Source organism: Malaya genurostris, chromosome 3 (assembly GCF_030247185.1).
Source record: "Malaya genurostris strain Urasoe2022 chromosome 3, Malgen_1.1, whole genome shotgun sequence".
In the NCBI taxonomy this organism is placed as follows: Eukaryota; Metazoa; Arthropoda; class Insecta; order Diptera; family Culicidae; genus Malaya; species Malaya genurostris.
In genome coordinates this window covers 21018122-21043131 of record NC_080572.1, presented here as the reverse complement: position 1 = coordinate 21043131, position 25010 = coordinate 21018122, and the positions used below count along the sequence as shown (strand labels likewise).

The window sequence follows — 25010 nt, the reverse complement described above, 5'->3', positions numbered from 1 at the left end:
AACTAATCGGAACCGGTACCAGTGAAAAAAATTGGCCTGCAAAATAGAACACTGCGTAAAACGAACAGATCTCATTCTGATGTCAGCGGTAATGAGAGCACTTCGGTTGAGCTGCAAATCAGGTTCGGTCATGGTCAGTTGGGCCATAAATCGCAAATATAAAATGGGTTGCACACGTGAATTGCACTGTTAGTAGTCCATCAGAACGTTAATAAAAAAATCCGGTGAAGAGATTTTTGGTATAGGTTTCAAACAGAAATTGCAAGTAGTACGACTATCAGCAAATTACCCCAAGTAATTTGTCTATTCCATCAGCTTATTACCGCGAGTAATTTGTCTAAGTTTAGTACGAATCAAATTAAAGTCTAGTACGAATCAAATTAAAGTAGTTTCAAAACAGCCCTCGGTTAATTTGAATTCGAGTTGCACTGAAGAAGCAGCGTGTAGCTTCGCAAAGCACACATGCATTCGAACATACACACATACTCTGTTGTCTGTGTACTAATTATAAATCCCAAAATTAATGTTGCAAGTGCACCGCACATGTATTTAATTGCACAGAAGTCTATCGACAGAATGTTTAAATAGTGCCTCGTTCTCCGTATGTGATTGCAATTACTGGTGGGAGCTAATTTGATCTTTGTTGCGTATTTTGTTACATGATTTGATGAAGGTATGTAGTACTGTATCACTTTTTGGTTACAGCTGACAGAACTTGGTAGTTAAATTAGACATTTTCGAACTACGAGATTTTTGTTAATGTTTCAGTTTCTTTTGAGACGACAAAAGGGTCGTGCGCGTCTGAATGATGAATTGGAAGCTTAGATAAACATTGGAGTTTTGCTTATGAATTCACAATAAATTGCATTATAAATATAATTACATACATATAGGATATTGGTTCGTGCGATATAATACAAATACATTTTTTGCAAACAGCATGTGAGATCTTGGTTCGCATACTCGATATTTTTTAATGAAAAGTTCGGATGAAAAGTGAATCTTTTGATTGACGAATTTGCGTATTAAATTTTGAACTCTCACATTCGTACATTGATAATGAGTAGATTGGTAAAAATCATTTGAAAAAATCAACTGTTTGGAATTTCGGTTCCAAATCAATTATTAAAATAACTCCAGTGTTCTTTTCCTAAATTTAATGTATTTTTGCTTTTTTCATATAGAAAGGTAATCGATTTCGACTATCCTGGTTCCAGTTTTCCGATTCCGGAAGCACCGGAAATAGTGGTTATATATTCCAAAATAGATCGCGGCAAATCTTTGTAACAACCGATCATCGTATAACATTGCTGGAAAAATCAGCCCCTTTTACATCATCTCGGACGATTGTAGCAAAAATCGGAAATGTGTACAGGATGTGAATCCTTCTGAAAAAATTGCTCTTTTGCGAAAAAAAATCTCCGATCGAGAATCCAATGTGATATTGAACATCGATCATGGGATGGTTAGGAAGGAAGTAAAAAGTGGATAAATAAAATATTATTTAGAGCGATGACACAAAGATAAACATGTTCTCTTCTGATGCTCAACGAAATGTTAGACGGCCACGAGGTTTGATTTTGATCATATAATGGTTTGAGTATGATGTAGTTGGTATGGTGTAGACCTGATCTTTCGCATCAACGACACGATGACGAGATTCGAATATATGGAAATTCTCGAGGATGTCTTACTACCATATGCCGATCACAACATGTCTCTCGTATGGCAATTTCGGCAAGATAACGATCACACGTCGAAATTTATAAAAGAATGGTTTCAGGGGAAGACATCAAACCGATAGAAAATCTGTGGAGGTCACATAAAAAACAATTATCTGATCAAACTTTCTCAAACAAGGACCATCTATGGGATTTTGTTCAAAAGGAATGGTACGCTATTCCTACGAAGATATGCTAGAGTCTAGTTGACTCAATGCCAAGAAGAGTGAACAAAATTTGCTGAACAAATGAAGTAAAGCACAGCAAAACAAAGCCTTGGTATTATATTCCTTTTGTGGAATTTGACCTTCTGTTTCAACAGACTTCGTAGCCGATTCATAGCGTACAGAATCATTACATGGTTAGCACTACCGATTCTACTGACACTATAAATCCTTCCGGGTCACGACTCGAACATACGACAACTGGCCTGTAAAATATAACTAAAATTAATTCTATAGTTTCAGCCTCGCATGAAACATATCAGAGGGAGGTTGTTGCCATATGAGTATGCCGATTCATTGAATTGTTTGATTGAAAACATCGATTATTAAAAATTTTGGTTGTCTTGATCCACATCAAAACCTCGAACAATGGGACAGTTCCTGAGTTTTTTTGTAAGCCTTATTGATTACAATGGTGAAATATTTAAAACTTAACCGATTGGCGGTTTCATATCAGAATTTTTAAATTACATTCCTATATAGAAAAAAAAACATTCCACATTAAAAGTACTGCAATTTCTAATGTATGGAACAAGGTGAAAACAATCAAACAAGGTCTAAAACATAGACTAGTTGAAAAACAGAACGTGTCAGAACAGATGTTCGTCTATGTGATACGCTTAAAAATTTGAAATCATGCCAGTTGGCTGAAATCGTATCCAGACTACTCCAACAATGAAACTCATCCCGCAATCATTAATCATACCGTCATGCTCCTAGACAGCATATTTCGGTCAGCTTGCTATGAGCACACGTACGTAACAGCACATCCTTGCAGAAGACTGCCACATAGTTTAATTGGCGATATGTCAAATAAAGGACTGTAGGATCCCAGCAGGATTTTCTTTCCGTTGCCTCGACAGTTTCAAATGACGACGATGACTTTTGAAACGTTTTTCTTGCTCCAGTATACAAACCACAGGCGAAACCGAACGGTGTTTTTCTCATTTATAATGCTGATGTGCATCCCTTTCAAATGACTTGACGGACATAGAACAGGATTTTCTATGCCAAACATAAATTCAACTCTTTCACATCATTTATTCGATTTTGTTTTGGTAGACTGGAATATGAAAAGTTTTTCATCGTCTTTCGTCTTATAGCGCTATGTAAAACCCGACCAGGATCATTTGACTGTTTCAACGTTCTTTCACTTCATACTGTTTTCTGCACATATATATATATATATATATATATATATATATATATATATATATATATATATATATATATATATATATATATATATATATATATATATATATATATATATATATATATATATATATATATATATATATATATATATATATATATATATGTATATATATATATATATATATATATATATATATATATATATATATATATATATATATATATATATATATATATATATATATATATATATATATATATATATATATATATATATATTTATATATATATATATATATATATATATATATATATATATCTATATATATATATATATATATATATATATATATATATATATTTATATACATATATACATATATATATATATATATATATATATATATATATATATATATATATATATATATATATATATATATAATCATGAATTTTAATCTTCAGATTTCCTCTCCAATGCACAGGATGCCTGGCAGGATAGATCTTGAAACCACCGCACTTTGGCATGGTTGTATGCTAGAATATCCTTCTTGACCCTTGCTTCAGATACAGTACAGCTATTCTCACGGATGTAATTCAGGATAGAAGGACGTTCAGGTTTGAGCAAGTAAGCCAATAGGGGTAAACATAGCTTTAAATTTTCGACTCATCTGTTAATCTGCTACTTTTTGTTTTGCAACGAAGTGCAATGTCTTTTCTGACGTGCCGAACGAAAATCGGTGTTTCTCAGCGACGTATGGTTTAAGTTTTACACCCAAACCTCCATTTACGTACTTTATATATGTATTAATATACGTACGCATGTATGTAAATATTTGTATTTCCTAATACATATAAATATATATATATATATATATATATATATATATATATATATATATATATATATATATATATATATATATATATATATATATATATATCTATATATATATATATATATATATATATATATATATATATATATATATATATATATATATATATATATATATATATATATATATATATATATATATATATATATATATATATATACATATATATATATATATATGTATAAATATATACACACATATGCAGATAGGTAAGTGTGTAAGTATACATACATACATACATACATATATAAGGTTCGTAAATGGAAGTTTTGGTGTAGATACCTTTGTTATGTCCAGTTTGTACTGTGATTCTGATCACTGCAGCCGGTCGTGCGTATGTTGTTCGCGAACTGCCTGAAAGGATATCCTGCAGATACTGATGAGCTCAAAGGCATACCATATTTTGATTTTGTTGATTTTTTTATATGGGGCATTCCACGCAAAATCAGCCACCCAAATTTTTTTTTCATGTAACTGTTTTTTCGGTAAAGAACTCGAAAATATTCGACACGTATTTTTTTATTTCAATATGGTACGTGAAATTTTCGAGATATGATTTTTTGCAATTTCGCATTTTCGAAAAAGAGCCTTCTTTCAACAGCCTATACTGTAAAATCTAATAAAAATACAAAAAATCGTCCTTTAAAGTTGATGTAATGAAAAAAGGAAAAAATTAAAAAACAAATAAAAAAAATTCAAACTTGGGCCTTTTTTTGTTTTCTTTGTTGAAAAACAGAAACTTAAGGTTTTAACTCAATCTTGGCAAATTTTCAGAGTGGAAAGATCAATACTTTCGAAGCAGTGAATTTTTCAATTACGACCCGCACGCGTACCGCAGCGCAATTCGCTCGGATACGGGCTTAAAAGGCTATCCGCGTTATGCCGATCCGACCGATCCGAGCTCTCCGGCGTTGACATTTTTTCTGCTTCGGCTATGGCTGAGCTGCACATGCATTCTTTCATTGCTCGAAAACAAACTTCATATTTTTAAAATGTGAAAAAAAAATTTTAAAAGTGACGATAGTTTGATAATTTACGATTTTGCGGAAAATTACGCCTTCTTTATTCAATACGCCATAACTGGCTTTCATTGGAACAACGACCAAGCGACTATATTCCCCATTGTTTTCTATTATAAAATGAACAGCAAAATCGATCATAAAACATTAGTAATTATTTCTGATTGCAAAAAACAAGACGTAATAGCTGTGTATGTTTTTCTCGAAGCTCTTAATCAATATTTTTCGCAATACTATCCAAATATACGCAAGTGCATCTATTTTTCTGACGGCGCTCCTCAGCAATTCAAAAATGTAAAACACTTTGCGAATATTTTTCATCACGAGCATGATTTTCATCGTTTTGCACAGTGGAATTTTCACGCGACAGCTCATGGAAAAGGGCCATGCGACGGTGCTGGAGGAACTATCAAAAAAATGGCACGTCGCGCAAGTTTACAAATGATCAATGATTGTCAAATTTCGACCGCGAATGAATTGTACGAGTGGGCTATGAAAGCATCTTCTCTACCCAATATTTTAGTCATATACAAATGTTCGAAAGATTATGTAAAAGCAGAGAAATTTCTTAAAAAACGTTTCGAAAAATGTAAAATAATTTCTGGAACACATTCGTTTCACTATGTTGAGCCGCACGGAGACAAGGAATTAAAAATGAAGAGTTTTTGTAAACCAGAAAAACCAAACCATAGGAAAAATTGCAACTGTGCAAACACTTTATGTCACCATTATTTTATTACTCACGTAAATCCTTTGTCCCAATTTTACTCGTTTTCTGCCTGAAACGTTGCTAACAATAAACTGACAAATTTAGGATTCGATCTGTGGCGCGACATGTGTCGACAAGTTAAGCCCGTATCCGAGCGAATTGCGCTGCAGTACGCTCCGCGCGTGCGGGTCGTAATTGAAAAATTCACTGCTCTGAAAGTATTGATATTTCCACTCTTAAACTTTGCCAAGATTGAGTTAAACCCTTAAGTTTCTTTTTTTCAACAAAGAAAAAAAAAGAGGCCCAAGTTTGAAATTTTTTTATTTGTGTATTAATTTTTAACTTTTTTCATTACATTAACTTTAAAGGTTGTTTTATGGAATCACTTATTCCAAAGCTAAGGAAAAGACATACATTTCATGTCTTATACGAATTTTTGTATCTTTCTTAGATTTCACAGTATAGGCTGCTGAAAATAGGTTTTTTTTTCGAAAGCACGAAATTTCAAAAAAATCATATCTCGAAAATTTCACGTAGCATATTGAAATCAAAAATACGTGTCGAATATTTTCGAGTTCTGTACCGAAACAAAATAGTTAGATGAAAAAAAAAATTTGGGTGGCTGATTTTGCATGGAATGCCCCATATGCTTATAATAGTTTGAGGATGAACGATTTGCTATGATACTGATGATAATGGTGAATTAGGAATTCACCTCTAGTACGTAGACTGATCTGGCAAATAGATATAGGTAGTATTAATCGCAGCAATAACGTTGTGTTATCCGATAACGTTCACATAATTAACGCATGAAGAGCTGATGTGAAGCAACATAGTGAACAAAGTAATTCATTTACTATTAAAGACACGAAAACAAAATCTCAAATCAGTGTCTGACGGCAAATCTGAGAGTGAAGATAGGCTAACGATACGACGTGATGCTTTTTCATATAAATTAATGAGTGATGAAGTCCAGTTTTAATACAACACACGCTCACGAGCTATTATTCAACGTTACTTAATAACAGACATCAAACATAGTAAACAAATCACCGGTGGCAATCTCTATTTATTAACGGAAGTGAAAGATTGTAAAAAAAAAATTTATTTCTGTAAATATTATTATCAATACTTTTTTAACGCACACAAATTACTAGAATAAAATTTTAAACACCATTTAATTCTTTAAAAAATTGAAAATTCTCGTCTCATACACAACACTGTAATTTTTTAACAACATGTTGGATGTGATGGCACTGGCGGCCTATTGTATTTGCAAAGAACTCAACGATGTAACAAAAATAATGCAAAACGCAATTTTCTCCATTCTTTGTCTAGAACTCTAGTTTTGCCGAACATTGAAAATCGAATGGATAATGTTCATATAATCATTATTTATTGTCGTTCGTTCGTCTATTGAAACTTTTTTCGGTAAACCAATCAATTGTTGTGGCTAATCGTACAAGCATCGGTGCCGAAACATTTATATGCAAGAGAGACTGCTAGATATGTTCACCGAAAAACTCGTTGTTATTGCCTCAAATTGTTTATCTTCAGTTTGTCAACAGCATTCAAAAGTTCAATACATATGTTTTGTTTGCATAAATACTACAACGACAAACTCACAAACATGTTCAGATCATATTTCATGAATAATCTCTTTTTGTAAATTAATTTACGTGTCAATAAAATAAATTAAAAAACGCTCTAAAGCATTATTGGTTTTATTATTCCTATTTTTCCGTATAATATCTTTACCTTTATTAGATTTCAAAAAATCTTATGCCATGTTATGACAAGTAAGAAATGTAAGAACGAAATATACTTGGTTTTTATAGAAATGAACCTGTGTACAGTTTTAATTTACCCCGAAATGCGTAAAAATAAACGTGAATAAATAGGGGTCAGACCGAAGGTATAAAAATATGTCAGACGGAGGATTAAGATTGATAAAGTTTTTCCAGATTTTGATTTGAATGAGTGCCACGTGCTAGTCTGTTTCATAAAGCAAAACGATTAACAGCGCTTTTTTTTCGTTTCCTAGTCTAAGCCAAATGTAGAGCACATGCAGAACATTAGAATGCAATTAGAGAGTTCTGATCATCAAAAGAATCAGAATAGAACAAAACCGATTTCTAATTTCCTGCACAGCCATAGGTAAATTCGATAATTGCAACAATCATACAAATCCCCGTGAATTAAAGCAATTATCAAGCTCCAAAGATCCAAATCGCTCAACACCAGCATCAGCACATTCTGTCAATTTACTCAAAACTGTGCTCCAATCATCCGCATGAACATCGGGAAAAGACAAAATGCAAACTCCTAATCGCCACAATTCCGTTTAAGACCGTTTAGAAATTCATTAGCCGAATTCCACTTATGTTTAATTGTACAGTCAGTCAGTCAGTTGGGCAATCAAAGCATCCAAAAGCGCCGGCCACTGCTCTACCTTCTCTCTATTCGTTCGTATGCTACCAGGGCCACGTGCCACCCTGCGTCGCCACTCTTTTGGGTAGCGTTTTCGAAGGAAAGAAAAAACCTCTTATTTCTAAAGTGCTCAATCCCTCTCGAATCCTAGGTTCAGTTCATGGCTGCTCGAAGCCCCGCGCACATAACAGAGCTGTTGAACTCATATGGCGATTATCAAACGGGTCGGTAGTTGTCCATTTTTTCTCTCTTCTTCTTTTTCTTCTTGGAAATCTGGCAAACCGCTGATGCTCATACCTTCCACGAGTGTACACGAAAATTTTCATTATCCATTTATCGTAAATTACTGGTGAAAAGTAATTTTCTGTTTCGATTGATTCCAATTGCTATAGATAAGGTCAAAAGCGCACGCACACCGTTTTGATTTCTGTTATCTGCCTGGATCCAGAAATGTTCTCAAATTTTACACGACATAAAATTCATTGTGTAATTCAGCTAAATTTTATGGAACTACTAAGTCGGTGATTTGTCACAAGCTCGTGTAATCGACGACATTCTTGGATGATTTGCAGCCTTGCCAGCTAATGCACATTGGCAGTGACAAAGTGGTGCGTTACAAAATTACCTTTGTATCGGTGGACTGAAATAGCAGTAACGTTTCCGAGAATATATTCAGCACGTTCCAGCAAGAGTCATTTCAGATGAGATATTCATTCTCATTAGAACCAAATGTTACCTGTCTTTTGATCGGTTTTCGACCAGCTGATCCTACACAAGACTGGATACCGTCGTCCAGGGATCAAAAAGGATCGGAGCACAATCTGCTTCTATTACTGTTGAAGCTGACTTGTCAAATACAACAAAAACTAAACAAACAGTGAGACATGTGTCGGTGAGATGTATGATAATTGCTTTTGTTGAAGCGTTCTCTCTAGAAAGTTTTCCCCCATTTTCGGGAAACGGTAAAAATGAATAGTTTTGGTAGCATATTGGCCCGATTATGTTTCCTGGAATACTACAGTGGAATCACATGCAGGTCATAGATTTAAATTTTATGCGACTATCGAGCACCATGTGTTTTGGATTTGGCTATTGTAGTTTTAACGATTTCATGGTCCGGATTCGGATATTGAATAAAACGGCGTCTAAAGTTATCAACTGATCTCGCTAACCCGTCGTCCAATGCTGTGCCTCAGGGAAGTGTGTCAGATTCTATTCTATTTATTATGTATATCAATCATAAGAAGCGAGTCTTACGTTTCTGTGATATAAATTCGTTTGCTGATGATACTGTTCTGTTCACGGCTGAAGAATTCAATGAAGCTGTTGTGATGTGATGTGAAGTGAAGCCACCATCAGTTCAAGGACTTGCCAGTGGATGCGGGTAGACTTACAGTAGCCCCGATATGACTCATTCATTCACCTTCTTACTATAGCTGTTACCGAAAAGCGAACAAAAAGGGTTGGGCGGATATGTAAGTAGAGTTACTTACTCGTATTCCGCGGGAATAGAAGATGCTCTTCCAACCATAATATCCAGTGCATGGATGAAGCATATCGCTATACATGCTTGAACCCGCCTGATGGTTTGTTTGAGAAGGGCGCGTCAGACTCATGTCAAACCTTCAGAAGGAAACAAGTTTCCTTCAAGTGACTTGGGCTGGCTATCCACAATCCCTCGTCCAGTCATCAATTTGTCCGATGCCCTGATGCTCCCTCCTCTTTACGTCCCCGTGATAAATGTTTTATATTGATAAATACAATGAAACATAGTGTAATGAAATTAATATTAAAAAATATTAAATATAGTACAATGAAATATATAATAAATAATATAATGAATAAAATGATATGTTGCGATATGCTATGATATTATATTACTTGAATCTATATGTCATTTCTCATCCTCTCATTCTACCATCAACGCATTCCCTCGACCAATTGTCACCACAGACACACGTGTAGGCATGAAACAGGAACCAGTGAGGACCAAGCTCATCTTGTGACGACCTTGATAGTTAGTTAAAAGATTACTTTAAAAATGATAACTTATAAGGAAAACAAAATTATTTTGCGCAGAGGTACGTAGTACTACTCATAATAAACCCTATATTATAATATAATATAATATAATACAACATAATGCAATACAATACAACATAATACAGTAGAATACAATATAATATAATATAATATAATATAATACAATATAATATGCTATAATGCAATGCAGTATAATACCATAATAACATAAAATAGTGTAAGACGATAATATATGAAACAATATGCTATGATATAATATAACAGTTAATGTCGCAGTGTAAGTTACGCTCTTCTAATAATAAAAATAAAGAATAAGTGTAAAAGTAAAAGTAAAAAATAAGTGTAATAACGTGACAGTGAAATAGTGGAATTAAATGGTACAGAAAAAGTGAAACTGTTGAATACATGATGTAATAAACGACAGAATTATATGTTATAATATACTATGATAAACATTGCACTTTAGGATGGGCTTCAACCTACAAGCCATTTCGCACCCTCTCACTCTGCTACTAACGCAGAAGGCGATAGCACCCAGTCGACGCCGTTCTATTGACCAAATGTCATCATAGACGCTCGGGGAGGCATGAGATAGGGACTTGTGAGGACTTCGTTATCTCACCATTCGACGACCGATTTCAATGAAGCTGTTGCACATTTAAACGAGGATCTAAGTTCGCTGGTTCGATGGTTAAAATTTAAGCAATTGAAACTAAATGTCACGAAAACTAAATATATGGTTATTTCTTCTGTTAGCACAGATCATGACGCCAATGTGAAAATTGATGATGAAACTATTGATTGCATTAGAGACATTAAGTATCTTAATTTAAGAGTCATAATGGATGAAAAGTTAACATTCAAATTTCATATTAATAACGTCATCAAGAAGATTGCCAAAAAGTACGGTATATTGTGTCGTTTGAGAAATGGCCTAACGATCCATAGTAAGATTCTACTGTATTGAACAATCATTTCACCACACATTGACTTTTGCCCATCCATTCGGTTTCTTACTAATAACACACAAATCTTAAGATTAGAGCGACTGCAAAATAAAATCATGTGATTAATTTTAAAACGTAGTAGATATACCTCCTCAGATTTTCTACTGAACGCATTACGCTTTTTTTTAATTTTTTTACGTATTACGAAGATTGTATTTTCCTTTTGTTTATATACCTTATTGTGATTTTTAGTTTGTTTGAGAGTTAAAAATAATTAGCAGTCTACAAACCTTTGAGCATCGCGCGCGAAGCAGTTAGTGAATATTTGGAAAGCGAACAGGGCTGGCCGAAGAGCCTTAGCATTCAGTGTGTTAAGTTTGCTCTTGTCCTTGATCGGAAGGTTTGATTATTAATTTAAGGATAGATTCGGGAAACTAATTGGGATCGACAGTTGTTGATGGAATTGGGCTTGGCTCCGCTCATCCGCAGTCACGCTACTGCATCGTAGCTGATGTTTGTAGCGATGAACTGGTACGGAGGGAAGGGCCAGGTGAATTACTGTCTGGTAAATATATCGGGTTCGATTCCTGATGTAATCAAGGATCTTCCCGGGATGGAAATTTTCTTGATGAACCCTGGATAGTAAATCCGAAATTTTTGAATGTTATTTTGTTGTCAGTCGTTCTTTTGAAGAAGAATCTATACCTGCTAGATTAATCAGATCGTTTTCTTTTGTTTACTGGTTATGATATGTGCTAAAATATTAATTATCATTTAGATAATTCGTTCTGCTCACACTTTGTAGGGGTATGAGGTGGGACCATCATCATCATCATCATCATCATCATGAAAACTTAGACGAGAGCATACTTATTGTTTGCTCATTGCACCGAGTATGTACTGGCTAGTGTGTGTAGTAAGTTTGTTGAAGTCAACCAATCACTCAATAATACAAGCCTTTCACGAGTCAAGGCGAGGTCAACGGTTTTAGATAGGGCTCCGTTCGTAGCAAAGTCTTTGCAAACTTTCATAAAATGTGTATGAATCAGTTCTACAAAAAAGTGCCGGCGAGCAACAGTTTAGCGAATGCATTGCGGCCAACTGAAGCAAGGTAACCGTAAAGGAAGTCTGAGCAAAAAAGCCGCAAGTTCGTCTCTTCGTGTAATAAATTGAAATTTTATTCGACTACCAACCCAAAATTGTACATGAAAACGGCAATCGATGATAGGTAAACAAACGAGCAATAAATTATGATGCAATAAAGGCATGCTATTTCGTGAAACTGTTTGATTTGTCTATTAAAAACACTTTGTGCACATAATTTTTTTTTGTTTTGCTGGCCCATTTGTGGCTGATTTGGTACTGGTTGTATTAGTAATATCATACAAAGCCACATCAGAGAGTCGGTATGGCAGTGAAGTTTGATATTCTGTCATTTACAGGTAGAGCGTTAATAATTATACATTAATGGATCAATGTGATTAGTACTCACTGAGACAAGACTTGTAGGGAGTTTAAAATATGATAAATTTTGACATGGAGGGGTCGTTAATAGACATGACAAAATTTTATGCCAATTTAATTTTACTTTAACTGAATATGAAATTTGGATTCAAATTTTATTTATATGAAACCTGGGCTGCAAAGAAAGTGCGACAACAAATTTTCGAGAAGAATTTAGTTAGGGGAATACTAACTTTGACTGCTCATATATCAGATGTTACTAGTACCATGCTAAACATATTCATTCATTCCGATGATCTTTCTCTTGCAAAATTAATCAAACGAACAATTTTCCAATTACAATTATCTAGTTAAAGTTCAGATAAAAATTGTAGACATAAATCACAATTTCTCAAAAAATTCCACTTGACTTGAAGTTATTGTGGCTACTTTCACTTTTATTCACATTGCGTCAAGACATCGGGGAAGTAAGCCAAGACTAGTTTTCGTTAAAGACATCGTTTTAAACTATGTACCTCGGTACCATTCGTAAAAATGTTAAGTTAAGCTTTAAATATCCTTGGCGGTTTATGTTTCACTAATAAATCGTACTACTAGCTCAACATGAGCAGCTAATGCACTGATAATTCGAAAACGAAATGTAAACAAAAATGATGTCAGAAATATTTGAACTTATTATGCAACTTAACAATTATATTGAGTTTTTGTTCATAAATTGATTAAGTTTGAACACCAGCTACAATTCATGAAAAAAAATTATTTCGTATTTTTAAATAAATCTCATAAAAATCGATACTTATTAGATTCAGGGAGCCGAGTGTTATATACCATTCGAATCAGTTAACTGAGATCACAAAATGTCTCTGTATATAATGGTATGACCATACCTGAATCAGATAATCAATCCATAAAATCCTGTTTTAATCCACCTAGTGGTGTCATTGCAGTACAGCCATTCTCATATTACTTATATTTTCAAAAATGTCAGGTTATGTTAACCTTTCAATATGTCAAATGTCAAGCTATGCCAAATTAATAAGATTATTTTTTCTTTATTTTGTATCGTAGCACTACATGACGGTTTGAAATTTTAAGCACACTTTACCCTATAATTCCGTAACCGGAAGTCGAACCCGGATGAAATTCAACAGCAACCTATGACCCAAGTAACACGTTGACTTGCTGTCCTGTATTTTTTGCCGAAAGTCATTTCGCCGAAAGCCGTTGCGCCGAAAGTCATTTCGCCGAGAGGGTCATTTCGTCGAATGTCATTTCGCCGAAAGGGTCATTTCGCCGATTCCTGCAATTGACTTAATATTACAATTGGATTTGATTTAAAATAAACACAAAAGAATGATAATACGTTAACGCCCGTATTGTTGACCTACAATTGGACTTCTTGAATAAAGATTGATTCATGAACTTAAGAATAGGGTTCCCAAGGAAACTTGTTGACTATTAGCCACTAACCATCAACGCAAATGCATAGGTGTATTTACAAGGCAAATGTAAGTGGTATTTTCCGTTTACTTAGTGAAAAATTTCTAATGCGGCTTCGCCACATCTATTTGATTCGATTGCTGTCCGACCTTGCTACCGCTCGTTCGGACCTAACTAAAGCAAAGAAACCTAGCTTTGAGTGGATCGGGCAAGGGGGCGGTTACAGGTTTGTATGCAAGAGGCCACCGCTTCCGACGGCTTTCTGCCGCCTAGCCATCTTGGCTTCGGTTATGTGGCTGCGCCACATCAGTTATACAGGAGGCGTAATAACACAAAAAATAATAATATGATGTATTCGTAATTACCCTTTCTGCAAAATGACCCTTTCGGCGAAACAACTTTCGGGGAAACGACTTTCGGTGAAATGACTTTCGGCGAAATGGCATTCGGCGAAACGACTTTCGGCGAAATGTCTCGCTCCTAAATTTTTATACTGATTGTGCCACGTATCAAGTTAGTTCATATTACTGTTCTGGTGATTATGTTATGGAAAAAGCGTACTTTTTCTTTAAGTTCTTCCCTTGTTACAAAAAACAACCATGTAACTCTTCTTATATTATGACAAATCTCGTATGTTCGACAATCAGTGATATTTGACGGAGAGAAATTTAATATGCAATCATATGAGTTATGTTTAACAATATATATTTTACTAACGTTCTTATGAACTTAGAAAATCAATTGTGAAACTAACTTAAATAATAACTCAAAACAAAGTTACGTTAGAGAAAAGTGACCGTATAAAGAATCGACTGTGAAACTTATTTTAGAAAAAACACTCATGTAGTTGCGTCTACTTTATTTAAAACGATTGTGCTACACTCAAATAAAAATTCACGTTCGATTCACTTGAAAAATCACGTAGAATGGTTTCAAATGTCAAATTGAATATTTTACGTGACGGAAATGAATGTTATACGAACATCCCCTAAAATGAATAGAGTCATCACATAAGGTTTACGTGAATTGACCAAACGTCAAGCAATCTATGTGAATTTTCTGTGTGAAAAACTCGATTTTGAAAATGGCGAGCAGTGGCCCTCGAAGTGTAAGTAGTGTAAATATTTGTGAGAAAAGTTATTTAATTACAATTTTTTACTCCATCGACCGGACCATTCCAGTATGAAAGTTTCCATGTGTTCAACTGGACCGAGTGCCTGCGTGAGCCCGGAAGTTTACCCGCTCCTGCCGAATGCTTCAAACAGGCCGTCGGTATGAAGCTAGAGACACTGGAACCACGTAATGCGACTTCAACCTGCATCGGTAGTGTTGTGGGAGTTTTTGGATCTCGACTTCGGCTTCGGTTGGATGGCAGTGACAACAAAAACGATTTCTGGAGGCTTGTCGATTTGAGATACCACGACGTTATTAGTTGCTTTTTAAGCCATTGGAATTATTTGACAATTTTCTGAAATAAATGTTTTATATTTCATGGCATTTTTCATTTCATAGATTTATATCAAAATCTGAAATCTCCCTTTTGACTTCAACCAATATATAAAATAGTAATTTTCTGGTATCTAAATTTGATATGAACTGATAGATAAATGTGATATGAACAGTACATTACATTTCATCTATGAAACACGTAACTTTACTGGATTATGCATTAAACAGCTTTTAAATGCCAGTCCATTAAAACCTACGTGAAAAGTAGGGTGGAAAATATTCACATAACTTTTCACGTAACTATAATATGATTATTATTTTGAGTGTACTAATACAAAATTACATGTATCGATCCCATTACAAATGCAGTAATAAAACAAATGCAGTAATAAAATCTAAAAAAAAATTCAATTTTTTCCCAAATGGCATGACAGTGTGTTGAATAACAATGGTTCACGCACAGTAAATATTTTATTATTATTATTATTATATTATCTAAATAACAGGGAACAAGAACATGTGAATCCAATTTTTTTTTTGTAGATTGGATCATGGACCCAATTCCAAAAAAAAATTTTTGACTTTATCAGCTGCTAAGCATCGAATTGTCAAATTGAGGATTACTGCCATAACGAGAAGCGCTACAAATCGATTGCATGCTTTGATTATACACCCAAACCTCCGTTTACGAACACTTTTTTACGTTACCTCTTTTTACGTAACTCTTTTTACGAACCAAATCCCAAATAAAGTAATCTTTTTTATGAACCAAATCCCAAATAACGTAAACATTTTTTACGAACTACCTCCATTTACGAACCCCCGTTTAGTTCGTAAATGGAGGTTTCGGTGTATGTAATTCGCAGACTTAGAAGCGTGGAATGACTTAGAAGCTTGGGAATCGAATGAATTAGAAAATAGTTCTTGAATTCTTTTTTTGTTGCCTTGTTCCCCATCAATAGCTCGAACAACCAAATAAGCGTGATCCTTTTACACAGCAAGAAATAATGAAATTTACACGACATGTAAATCATTAGTAACATGTAATAGACATGTGTTGAATCGAGATTTTGATTGAAAACCTTCATCGATGCAAAACTAAATTGGATTGCGTTGAATTTTCAATGAATATAACTGTATCTTTCAATTAACGCTTAGTTTGGGATTAAATTCTATTGAAACCTACAGAATTGTAAAGTAACTTTATGTTTAATTACCTGCTCTAAATATGTGCATGAAAATAGATGTAAATTCACAAAATATTTTTATCTGTGTAGTTTTTTACGTTACCTCTTTTTACGTTATTCTTTTTACGAACTAAATCCCAAATAATGTAATTTTTTAAAGAACCGAATCCCTAACTACCTACTTCGTAAAAAAGATTTTGTATTAAAACCACTACAATATATGTGAATATGATGTAGTTTTGGGATCCAAGATGGCGACTTCCGGTTTATTGATATTCCTTGAAAACACAATATGGGTATTTTCGGAACAGATATTCTTTGAAAACTCTTATAATAAGGATACTTTTTTAGCAGATATGATTAATAGATACAAGAAAACAATGTTAGAGGTTGCTCCGAAACCTCAATTGGCGACTTCCCGGCTATCGATATTTCTTAAAAACCCTTAAAATATGGGTATCTTTGGAAAACATTTAATGAAAAGATGGCAGAAAACGATGTCTGATGTCGTTTCGAATTCCAAGATAGCGACCTTATGTTTAACGATTTTCCCTGAAAATCCTTACAATCTTGAAATTCAATATGGTGACTTCTGGTATATCGATAATTCCTAAAAATCCTTGCTCATATTGTAAGTATTTTCAAGGAATATCTGTAAACCAGAAGTCGCCTTCTTAGGGTTCGAAACGATCTTAAACATAACTTTTCAGAATCTACTCTTCAAACCAGTTCAGAAAAATTTCTCATATTATAAGGGTTTCAGAGAAATATCAATAGACCGGAAGTCGTCACCTTGGATTTTGGATCGACCTCAAACGTTGTTTTTCGGTACCGGGCTTTCAAGGAATACCAATGAACTGGAAGCCGCCATTTTTGATTTTGAAATGACCCCAAGTGTTCTTTTCCGGCTCGTACTTATGAAATCCGTTCCAAAACTACGCATATTGTAAGGACTTTCAAGCAATATCAATAAATCGGAGGTCGCCATCTTTGATTTCGAAAAGATCTCAAACAACGTTTTCCATTACCTACACACTAAACTCGTTCCGAAAATTTTCACGTTGTAAGTGTTTTCACGGATCTTCAATAAATTGAAAGTCGTCATCTTGGATTTCATAATATCAATAAACCATTTTGGATTTTGGAACGACCTCAAACATTGTTTTCCGGCTACGAAAATATTCACATAATTAGGTATTTATACATTCATTGCTCAAACTTTTTTTACGAAGTAAATTCCAAATAACGTAACAGTTTTTTTGCACAAATTTATTGCTCAGCGCGGTGAACTGTGTCGAATGGCAGAGGACACTTAGTTCTCCGGGCCAATTTACACTAGTCAATTTTCAAGTGATTTATGAAATATACTCTATATGAAAAGGCAAAATATACACTTTTATAGAACACAATCTTTATCGTGATTTTGTGACAAGCGGATACAAATTAAATAAAAAAGAATATCAAGTATGGGAAACACTACAAATGGTCCCATTCACTGGTCTTGTTGCCTTGATCACAATGTAAGATAGTAAATCGAAATAATTGCATATTACATTACAATAAACACTACCTCCAAAAAAGCTTAAATTTTCAGATTCGATTTAATGACTTTTTCATGTCGTTGCACTTTAATGTTTATCATTTCATATACATATTATCAATTGAACCCCCGATACAGATTTACTGATATTTTTCCTAAAAAATAGAGATTTAAATGTGGCAACCCTGCACGCTATATGAATTTGAACAAAGCTCTCTGTGCTTCGTTTGCAAAGGCAGTGGTGGTTTCTTATTCCGTAATAGCGCATACCGGTGAATACCGGTTTGGGGTAGTCATTTTGAATGACGGTTTGAAAGTTTTGACTCTCAGTGGCCTAGAATTTCGGAACCGGAAGTCGGATCTGGATGAAAATACACAGTATTTTTTTGCATAAATATCTGTTTATTAATCCTATTTTTTGTGTATTACATCAACATTTTACAGTACAAGTGTTTTGACCCTTTGGCCTTTCATCTTTGTTGTTCATACGATTCTTTATTAATAATAGGTGTTTTAGTTACTCTTGTTTTACATACTAATGTTTAATCATAATATTTATTTTAATTATTAATAAAATATCTACCTATTTATAACTATCCCTAACCTAATACGTACAAATTTTGAATTATTTGTATTTCAGAGATTGAGCACCTCTCTTCAAATTTCGTGCAGTATTGTTCGAATTTTTGTTCTAGTATATCCTGGGAGGCCATCTCATGTACTTCACTAGTCCTTGTCCAAGGGGGTAGATTTAGAATCATCTTTAAGATCTTACTTTGAATGCGCTGAAGCCTAAGTTTGTGTGTTCGTGCACAGCCCCGCCAAACAGGGACTGCGTATTCAATTGAATAAATACACAGTATTTTTTATAACTACAAAGGCTTTAATTAGATTTATTTTTTTTTAAACGGTTGAACGAAAAACGGTTAAAAACGGTTAAAAGAGCTTTTCTTTACTATTATCGATACTTTAGGAATCGGTAATCGAGGACTAGCAGTCCCAAAGTAGGTTTATGTATCCACCAACTAAAAAGATTTGTCAACTAGCTCAATTTAGTAGTAAATTTCATACAAATATACACCTTGTTTTGGCATCGCTTGAGAAAAAATACTCATGAAAATAAAAGATTTTCACTTATTACGCTGTATTACCGATACCGGAAGTCGGATCCTGATCGTTTTTTTCGTGGATATTGTTTGCCTTTCTCATATAGAAAGGTTATGCAATCACTTGAAAAACCGACTAGTAAAAATTGTCATAAACCATTCGACTCAGTTCATCGATCTGAGCAATGTCTGCGTATGTATGTGTGTGTATGTGTCAAATAATCTCACTAGGTTTTCTCGGAGATGGCTAAACCGATTTTGACAAACTTGGATTCCAAAGAAAGGTATCAAAGTCCCATACGGAATTCCTGAATTTTATCCGACTTTCGGTTCCGGAGTTATAGGGTAAAATGTGTTAAATAGTGTAACCTTCACCTGAACCGACGAAACAAAATACGTAAAAAAAAAATTTTAAACTGGTCTCAAAACTACACAAATTGATGATCATTATCAGAAGCCAACTAATCAAACCAATTCCGGCTATCCTGGTTCCCGGTATCCGGTTCCGGAAGCACCGGAAATAATATCATATATTCCAAAATGGATCTCACTCGCTTTTCTCAGCAATGGTTTGCCCGAATTCCTTAGATGCAAATGAAAGGTCTCATGGTCCCTGCATCCCTGAATTTCATCCGGATCCGACTTCCGGTTCCGGAGTTATAAGGTAGAGTGTGTTAAATATTATACACCGTCACTTAAACCGGCGAAACAGAAACCGTAAAAAAATTTGTAGACTGGACTCAAAACCGTTATTCCCAATATTAGGGTTAAATGAAAGGTCTTATGGTCCTACCAAAAACTACTGCATATTTTCGGATATAACAAAAATTTAAATCGTCGTTTACAGTACGATGGCAAAATCGTATAAAATGTTCAAAATTTGAACAAAAACTAGTAGAGTTTGTACACCATGTTAGTTGGTGGCCATACGAACCGCCCAAGTATCAATTGAAACTTGTTTTAATTGGCATGTTTCACAATTAAGTCAGAACGGTTACATTTGTTAGATATGTTAGACAACTGATAAAACACGTTTTTGTAAGGGTTGTAAAATTCATTCATATTACTGCTTGTGAAACCAACTCTAAAATCTGAAAGGAATAAGTTCTTCTTCCGGTTTTTCAACTGACTGTACGACAAGATCATTTGAGCACTTTCAATTTTGGTTTCCACTTAGCAAATATTACTGTTGTGAAGCATATGAAATAAGAAACTTGTTGCACATCATACAAGAATAAAAAGTCCTAGAATATGGTGCGCATTTTCTCATAGATTCACACAATCCACCTTGTAATTCCGGGATCGTCATATCAAGATGGAATTCAATAGCAGTAGTGTACCATGATATATTATATTATGTGATATTATAGTATATCATGTTATATTGTATTATGATAAATTATATTGTGTCATATTGTATTGAATGTTTATAATGATTCATTGTGTTATGTTATATGATGTTGTACTGTATTATATTATGTTATATTATATTGAATTGTGTTCAATGATATCGACAACGGAGAGGGGCAGGGAGTGCATCAGGGTATCTTACAAGTGAATGACTGGATGATGGCGTCGATTGCCAACCTGAATCACGTGGGGGAAGCTTTTTGTTTTTCCCTGATGGTCTGAAATGAGTAAGACGCACCCTTCTAACAAACAAACCATCCGGCCGGTTTAAGCTGGTACAGCGAAATTCTTTATTATATGGCCGGATGTTCTTGTTGGAAGGTCTTCAAAACCCATTTTGGTCTTCTTAACAACAGTTATATGAAAGCCATCTGATAATCAAATTCGAATCTACTGTAAGTCTACCCGCATACACTGGTAATGCCTTGAACTGATGGTTGCTTTACTTCATGCATAAAAATATTGATTAATTGACAATAGTTTGATTATCGCTAACTCAGGGTTAGGAAGTCTGTCATTGATTATAAATGTTACCTATCATAATAAGACAAGAAGTTTCCCTAATATTGACCAATACAATTTAAAAAAAAACTAGGTTCAATTCAGGTGAATTTCAAGGCATGAATATAAAACTCTCAACGAAATTTTTGGTTTGAGATTTTGCTCGACTGTTTGTTAATACCGTTACTACTTTGAACGCATGCTTGAACTAAACCAAATTATCCAATCATTAGTACTGCACCGGTCTAAACGACAACAATTTTTTGCTATTCTCATATGGAAAGATTATGTAATCACTGTGAAAAACGATTTTTAAACCGAGACCCGCAGGTCCGAGTGTCATATACCATATTCGTCGTCGTACGCAAAATGTCTGTAGTTTTGCCCTCACTTTTCTAGGATATGGCTTAACCGATTTTCATGAACTTAGATTCAAATGAAAGGTCTTGTAGCCCTATAAAAAACATCGGAATTTTATTCGAATCGGACTTTTGTTTCCGAAATTACAGGGTAATATGCGCAAAAAAAAGAAAACAAGTACACTAACTGAACACAGCTGAATCGATTCTCACAAACTTAAATTTAAATGAAAGAAATAATTGCCCCATACAAAGTACCTAATTGTTCTCTCGATCCTACTTCCGGTTCCAGAATTACAGGATGATTAGAGTAAAAATTCCTATTTTTAATTACTCCTCACTTTTCTCAGGGATGGTGTGATCAATTTTAACAATCTTAAGTTCAAATGAAAGGTTTCAAGGTTCCCATGGTCACATAAGTCAAGTTAAAGGTCTCATGGTCCCATAAAAAACTACCAAATTTCTAAATTTTCGGTTCCGGAATTATAGGGTAAAGTGTATTAAAAATTCGATACCGTCACTTAAACCGGCGAAATAAAAAACATGAAACTATTTCTAAAATAATTTAATCATTTCTGAACTTCATCTGGATTTGACATCCGGTTCCGGAATTACAGGGCGATGATTGTTAAAATATTTATACTGCCACTAAAAGTGGTGAAGCAAAATAAGTAAAATAATTTCTAAACTTGCCTCAAAACTTTTCCAATCGGTAGTCATTTTCAGTAAATGGCAAAACAAATCAATTTCGGTTTTTCTGATTCCCGATTTTTGTTTGACGACCAAAGATTATAGCCATAAACTCAAAAATGGATCCCAGTCCTTTGTCTTGAACCGACTTCGATAATTCCGGTTCCCGGATTCCAGTTTCGGAGGTACCTGCAATACTGGAACTCACTTCGAGATGGCCTAACCGATCTGAATATAGTAGGTTATACTAGTTAATGGACAAATCTTTTTGTTTTTCAAGAATCAAAGAAAATTATTATGAAGAATACCACACATTTATTTATGAGAATATGTGATATATGAGAGAGGCATCATTTCACCACTAGGTAGATCAAGGAACTTAGAATATCGCCAGGAGTCTTGAATGGTTTCTGGTTTCTTTTTTTTATTTCGGAAACATGTATTCAAATATTGATCCGTCAAAAAGTTCTGAACTAGCTTTCCAGTAAAACAAATCGAAACATGCTACAGTTCTTTTTTGCTTGATGACGTTTGCACGTAGATGATACAGCCCGAGACGTTCGAAGTTATCTGCGCTTGGTTACAAGTCCCGGGTCGCAAATGCGAGCAACTAATTTTTAGTGTATGGCAAGCGAAGTTCTTTATTTCATCAGCCAAAGTCACTGATTCAGCGGTGGTACGACACTGTGTCTCGTTCGTATATACGCGAGCGTAACGAACGAGCGGAAATCTTTCAAGATGTTTTTTCATTTACGGGAAACAGCAGTAAATAAGATAGCAGCAAATGATTGGAACATGGACAAATCATTCGATGATGGTGCTTGTTTTGCCATTATTTACTCCCGATAATGACCAACATCTAAATATTGTTGGGTTCATTTAAGTGGCTAACCGCAGCGATTGATAGCCAAATGAAATCGAGAGATACAAAATCGGATGGTGCTATCTTATGACGTCACGGTTGATAACTGCTCACCGTTTTTTAATATTATTCAAATAAACTGTACTGAAACTGGGTAGGATTTTGGTCTACGTGCTACTGGTCGCGTGAATTCTATACTGATGAGCCTGAGTCATCACCAGTAGCAGAAAATATTTTCGATGGTAGGGTGATCGTGCGACTCTTCGTGATGATTGGTTCTGCGTAAGATCGATTTACATTTCCACTGTTCCGGAAATTTCAATTTTAGTGGCAATTAACGCCTGTCTGTAATAAAAACCGTAAAACACACGAAGCTAGAGTAAAATATTACATCGACTCGACGCGTTTCGCATCGTGCTAATTTTTAAATTGTTGTTTATTAGGTCATTACAGGTACACAATCTAGTGGTATCTGGTTTGAACTGTTCCATGGTCTAAACCGAATTTCATCGTACCTCTTCAGGGGGACACGTGCTCAGCCATGCTTTTGATGCACCTAAACTTTGAAGTTCGTTTTGTTCATTTACTTATTTGAAATTTGTTTTAACTCCCTACATCAATATAACAAAATTTCAAATATTCTGCTCCACAAGAGATCCAAGTCAAATCCTGACGATATTCGATTATGGGGAGTTGCTAATGTTGTAACTATATAGTTATTCATTTAGGGGTCAACCTAAGTTTGTGCTTAGGGAATATAACCGTATTAACTTTTCTTTACGTTTCGTCTTAGACTCGTCAGTGCAGAGGTGTATAGGTTTGCACTAAGCAGTTCAATTTGAACTGCTCTGCACTGACGAGTCTAAGAGGAAACGTAAATAAATGTAAAAACGGTTATGTGCCCTAAGCACAAACTTAAGTGAACCCCTAAATGACCTGAATCGGCCAGTATTAGCTGAAAATAACGTTTTTTGTCCGGCACGTCAGCAAAGACATGGCACTTCGGTGCCAATTAAAAAATGTTTTGCAAATAGCACTAACTTTACGTCTGCTTAGCGATTCAAGTTGAACTGTTTAAGTTTGCACTAGGCAGCTCAATTTGAACTGCTCTGAACTGACGAGTCTAAGACGAAACGTAAAGAAAAGTATATAGTTATTATTTATATGAATTATTATTAGAAACTGCCACCGTGTTTTTTTTTATTCCATTTTGGAATGACGGTTTTGTTTTTCAAAATAAGCGGTTATTACAACAATTGCACCAAATTTTTTAAATATTGATGTTTTTTTTTGTTTAGGTGAAGGCGGTTGAAAAAAGGCTTGCGGAAAGTATGGAGTACGACATTGATATTAAATTCTCAGAGAAAAGCAGGACAATCAAAGCATCAAAAATTTATAAAGGATTTGGCATCCTTTTCGAAACCAGTGAAGTCGAAATCGTTCTCAAAGAGACGAGTTCCGCAAACTTTCCCCAAGTCATACCAATAGAAACTTTTTGAGCTCCGACAAAGGCATTATCGCAGAAACATTTTAAGGCAGTTGATTCCTTTACAACTTTTGAAAAATACTGGGAAAAAGTATCCAAAAACTTTGGCGAGCACTCTGTGCTGGAGATAATGAGTAGAGTTAAATCAATAGTTCAATTAATATAATCAAAGTTGTCATTAATCCACCTACAAGTGAGTTGAAAAAATATTTTACATACAATACGAGATAGAGTATTTATGTCTTTGGAAAAGTTGTAGATCATATTGAAACAAGAAAATATGCCGAAGACATGAACACTTTGAAATGCATTGGTGTCGAGATATGATGCATTGTTTATTGGAGACCCCCAAAATCAAGTTTTTCC

At 34.4% G+C, this 25010-nt stretch overlaps 1 long non-coding RNA gene across 1 annotated transcript in view; it reads left to right on the top strand.

Annotated features, from left to right (window-relative positions):
* The first annotated feature begins 206 nt into the window (after window positions 1–206).
* The window catches only part of LOC131436366 (uncharacterized), a 36443-nt gene continuing 11639 nt past the window's right edge, over window positions 207–25010 (top strand). Inside the window, exons 1-2 of the long non-coding RNA XR_009230614.1 lie at window positions 207–673; window positions 3569–3731. This is a non-coding gene — a long non-coding RNA (uncharacterized LOC131436366). The remainder of the gene's footprint in view (window positions 674–3568; window positions 3732–25010) is intronic.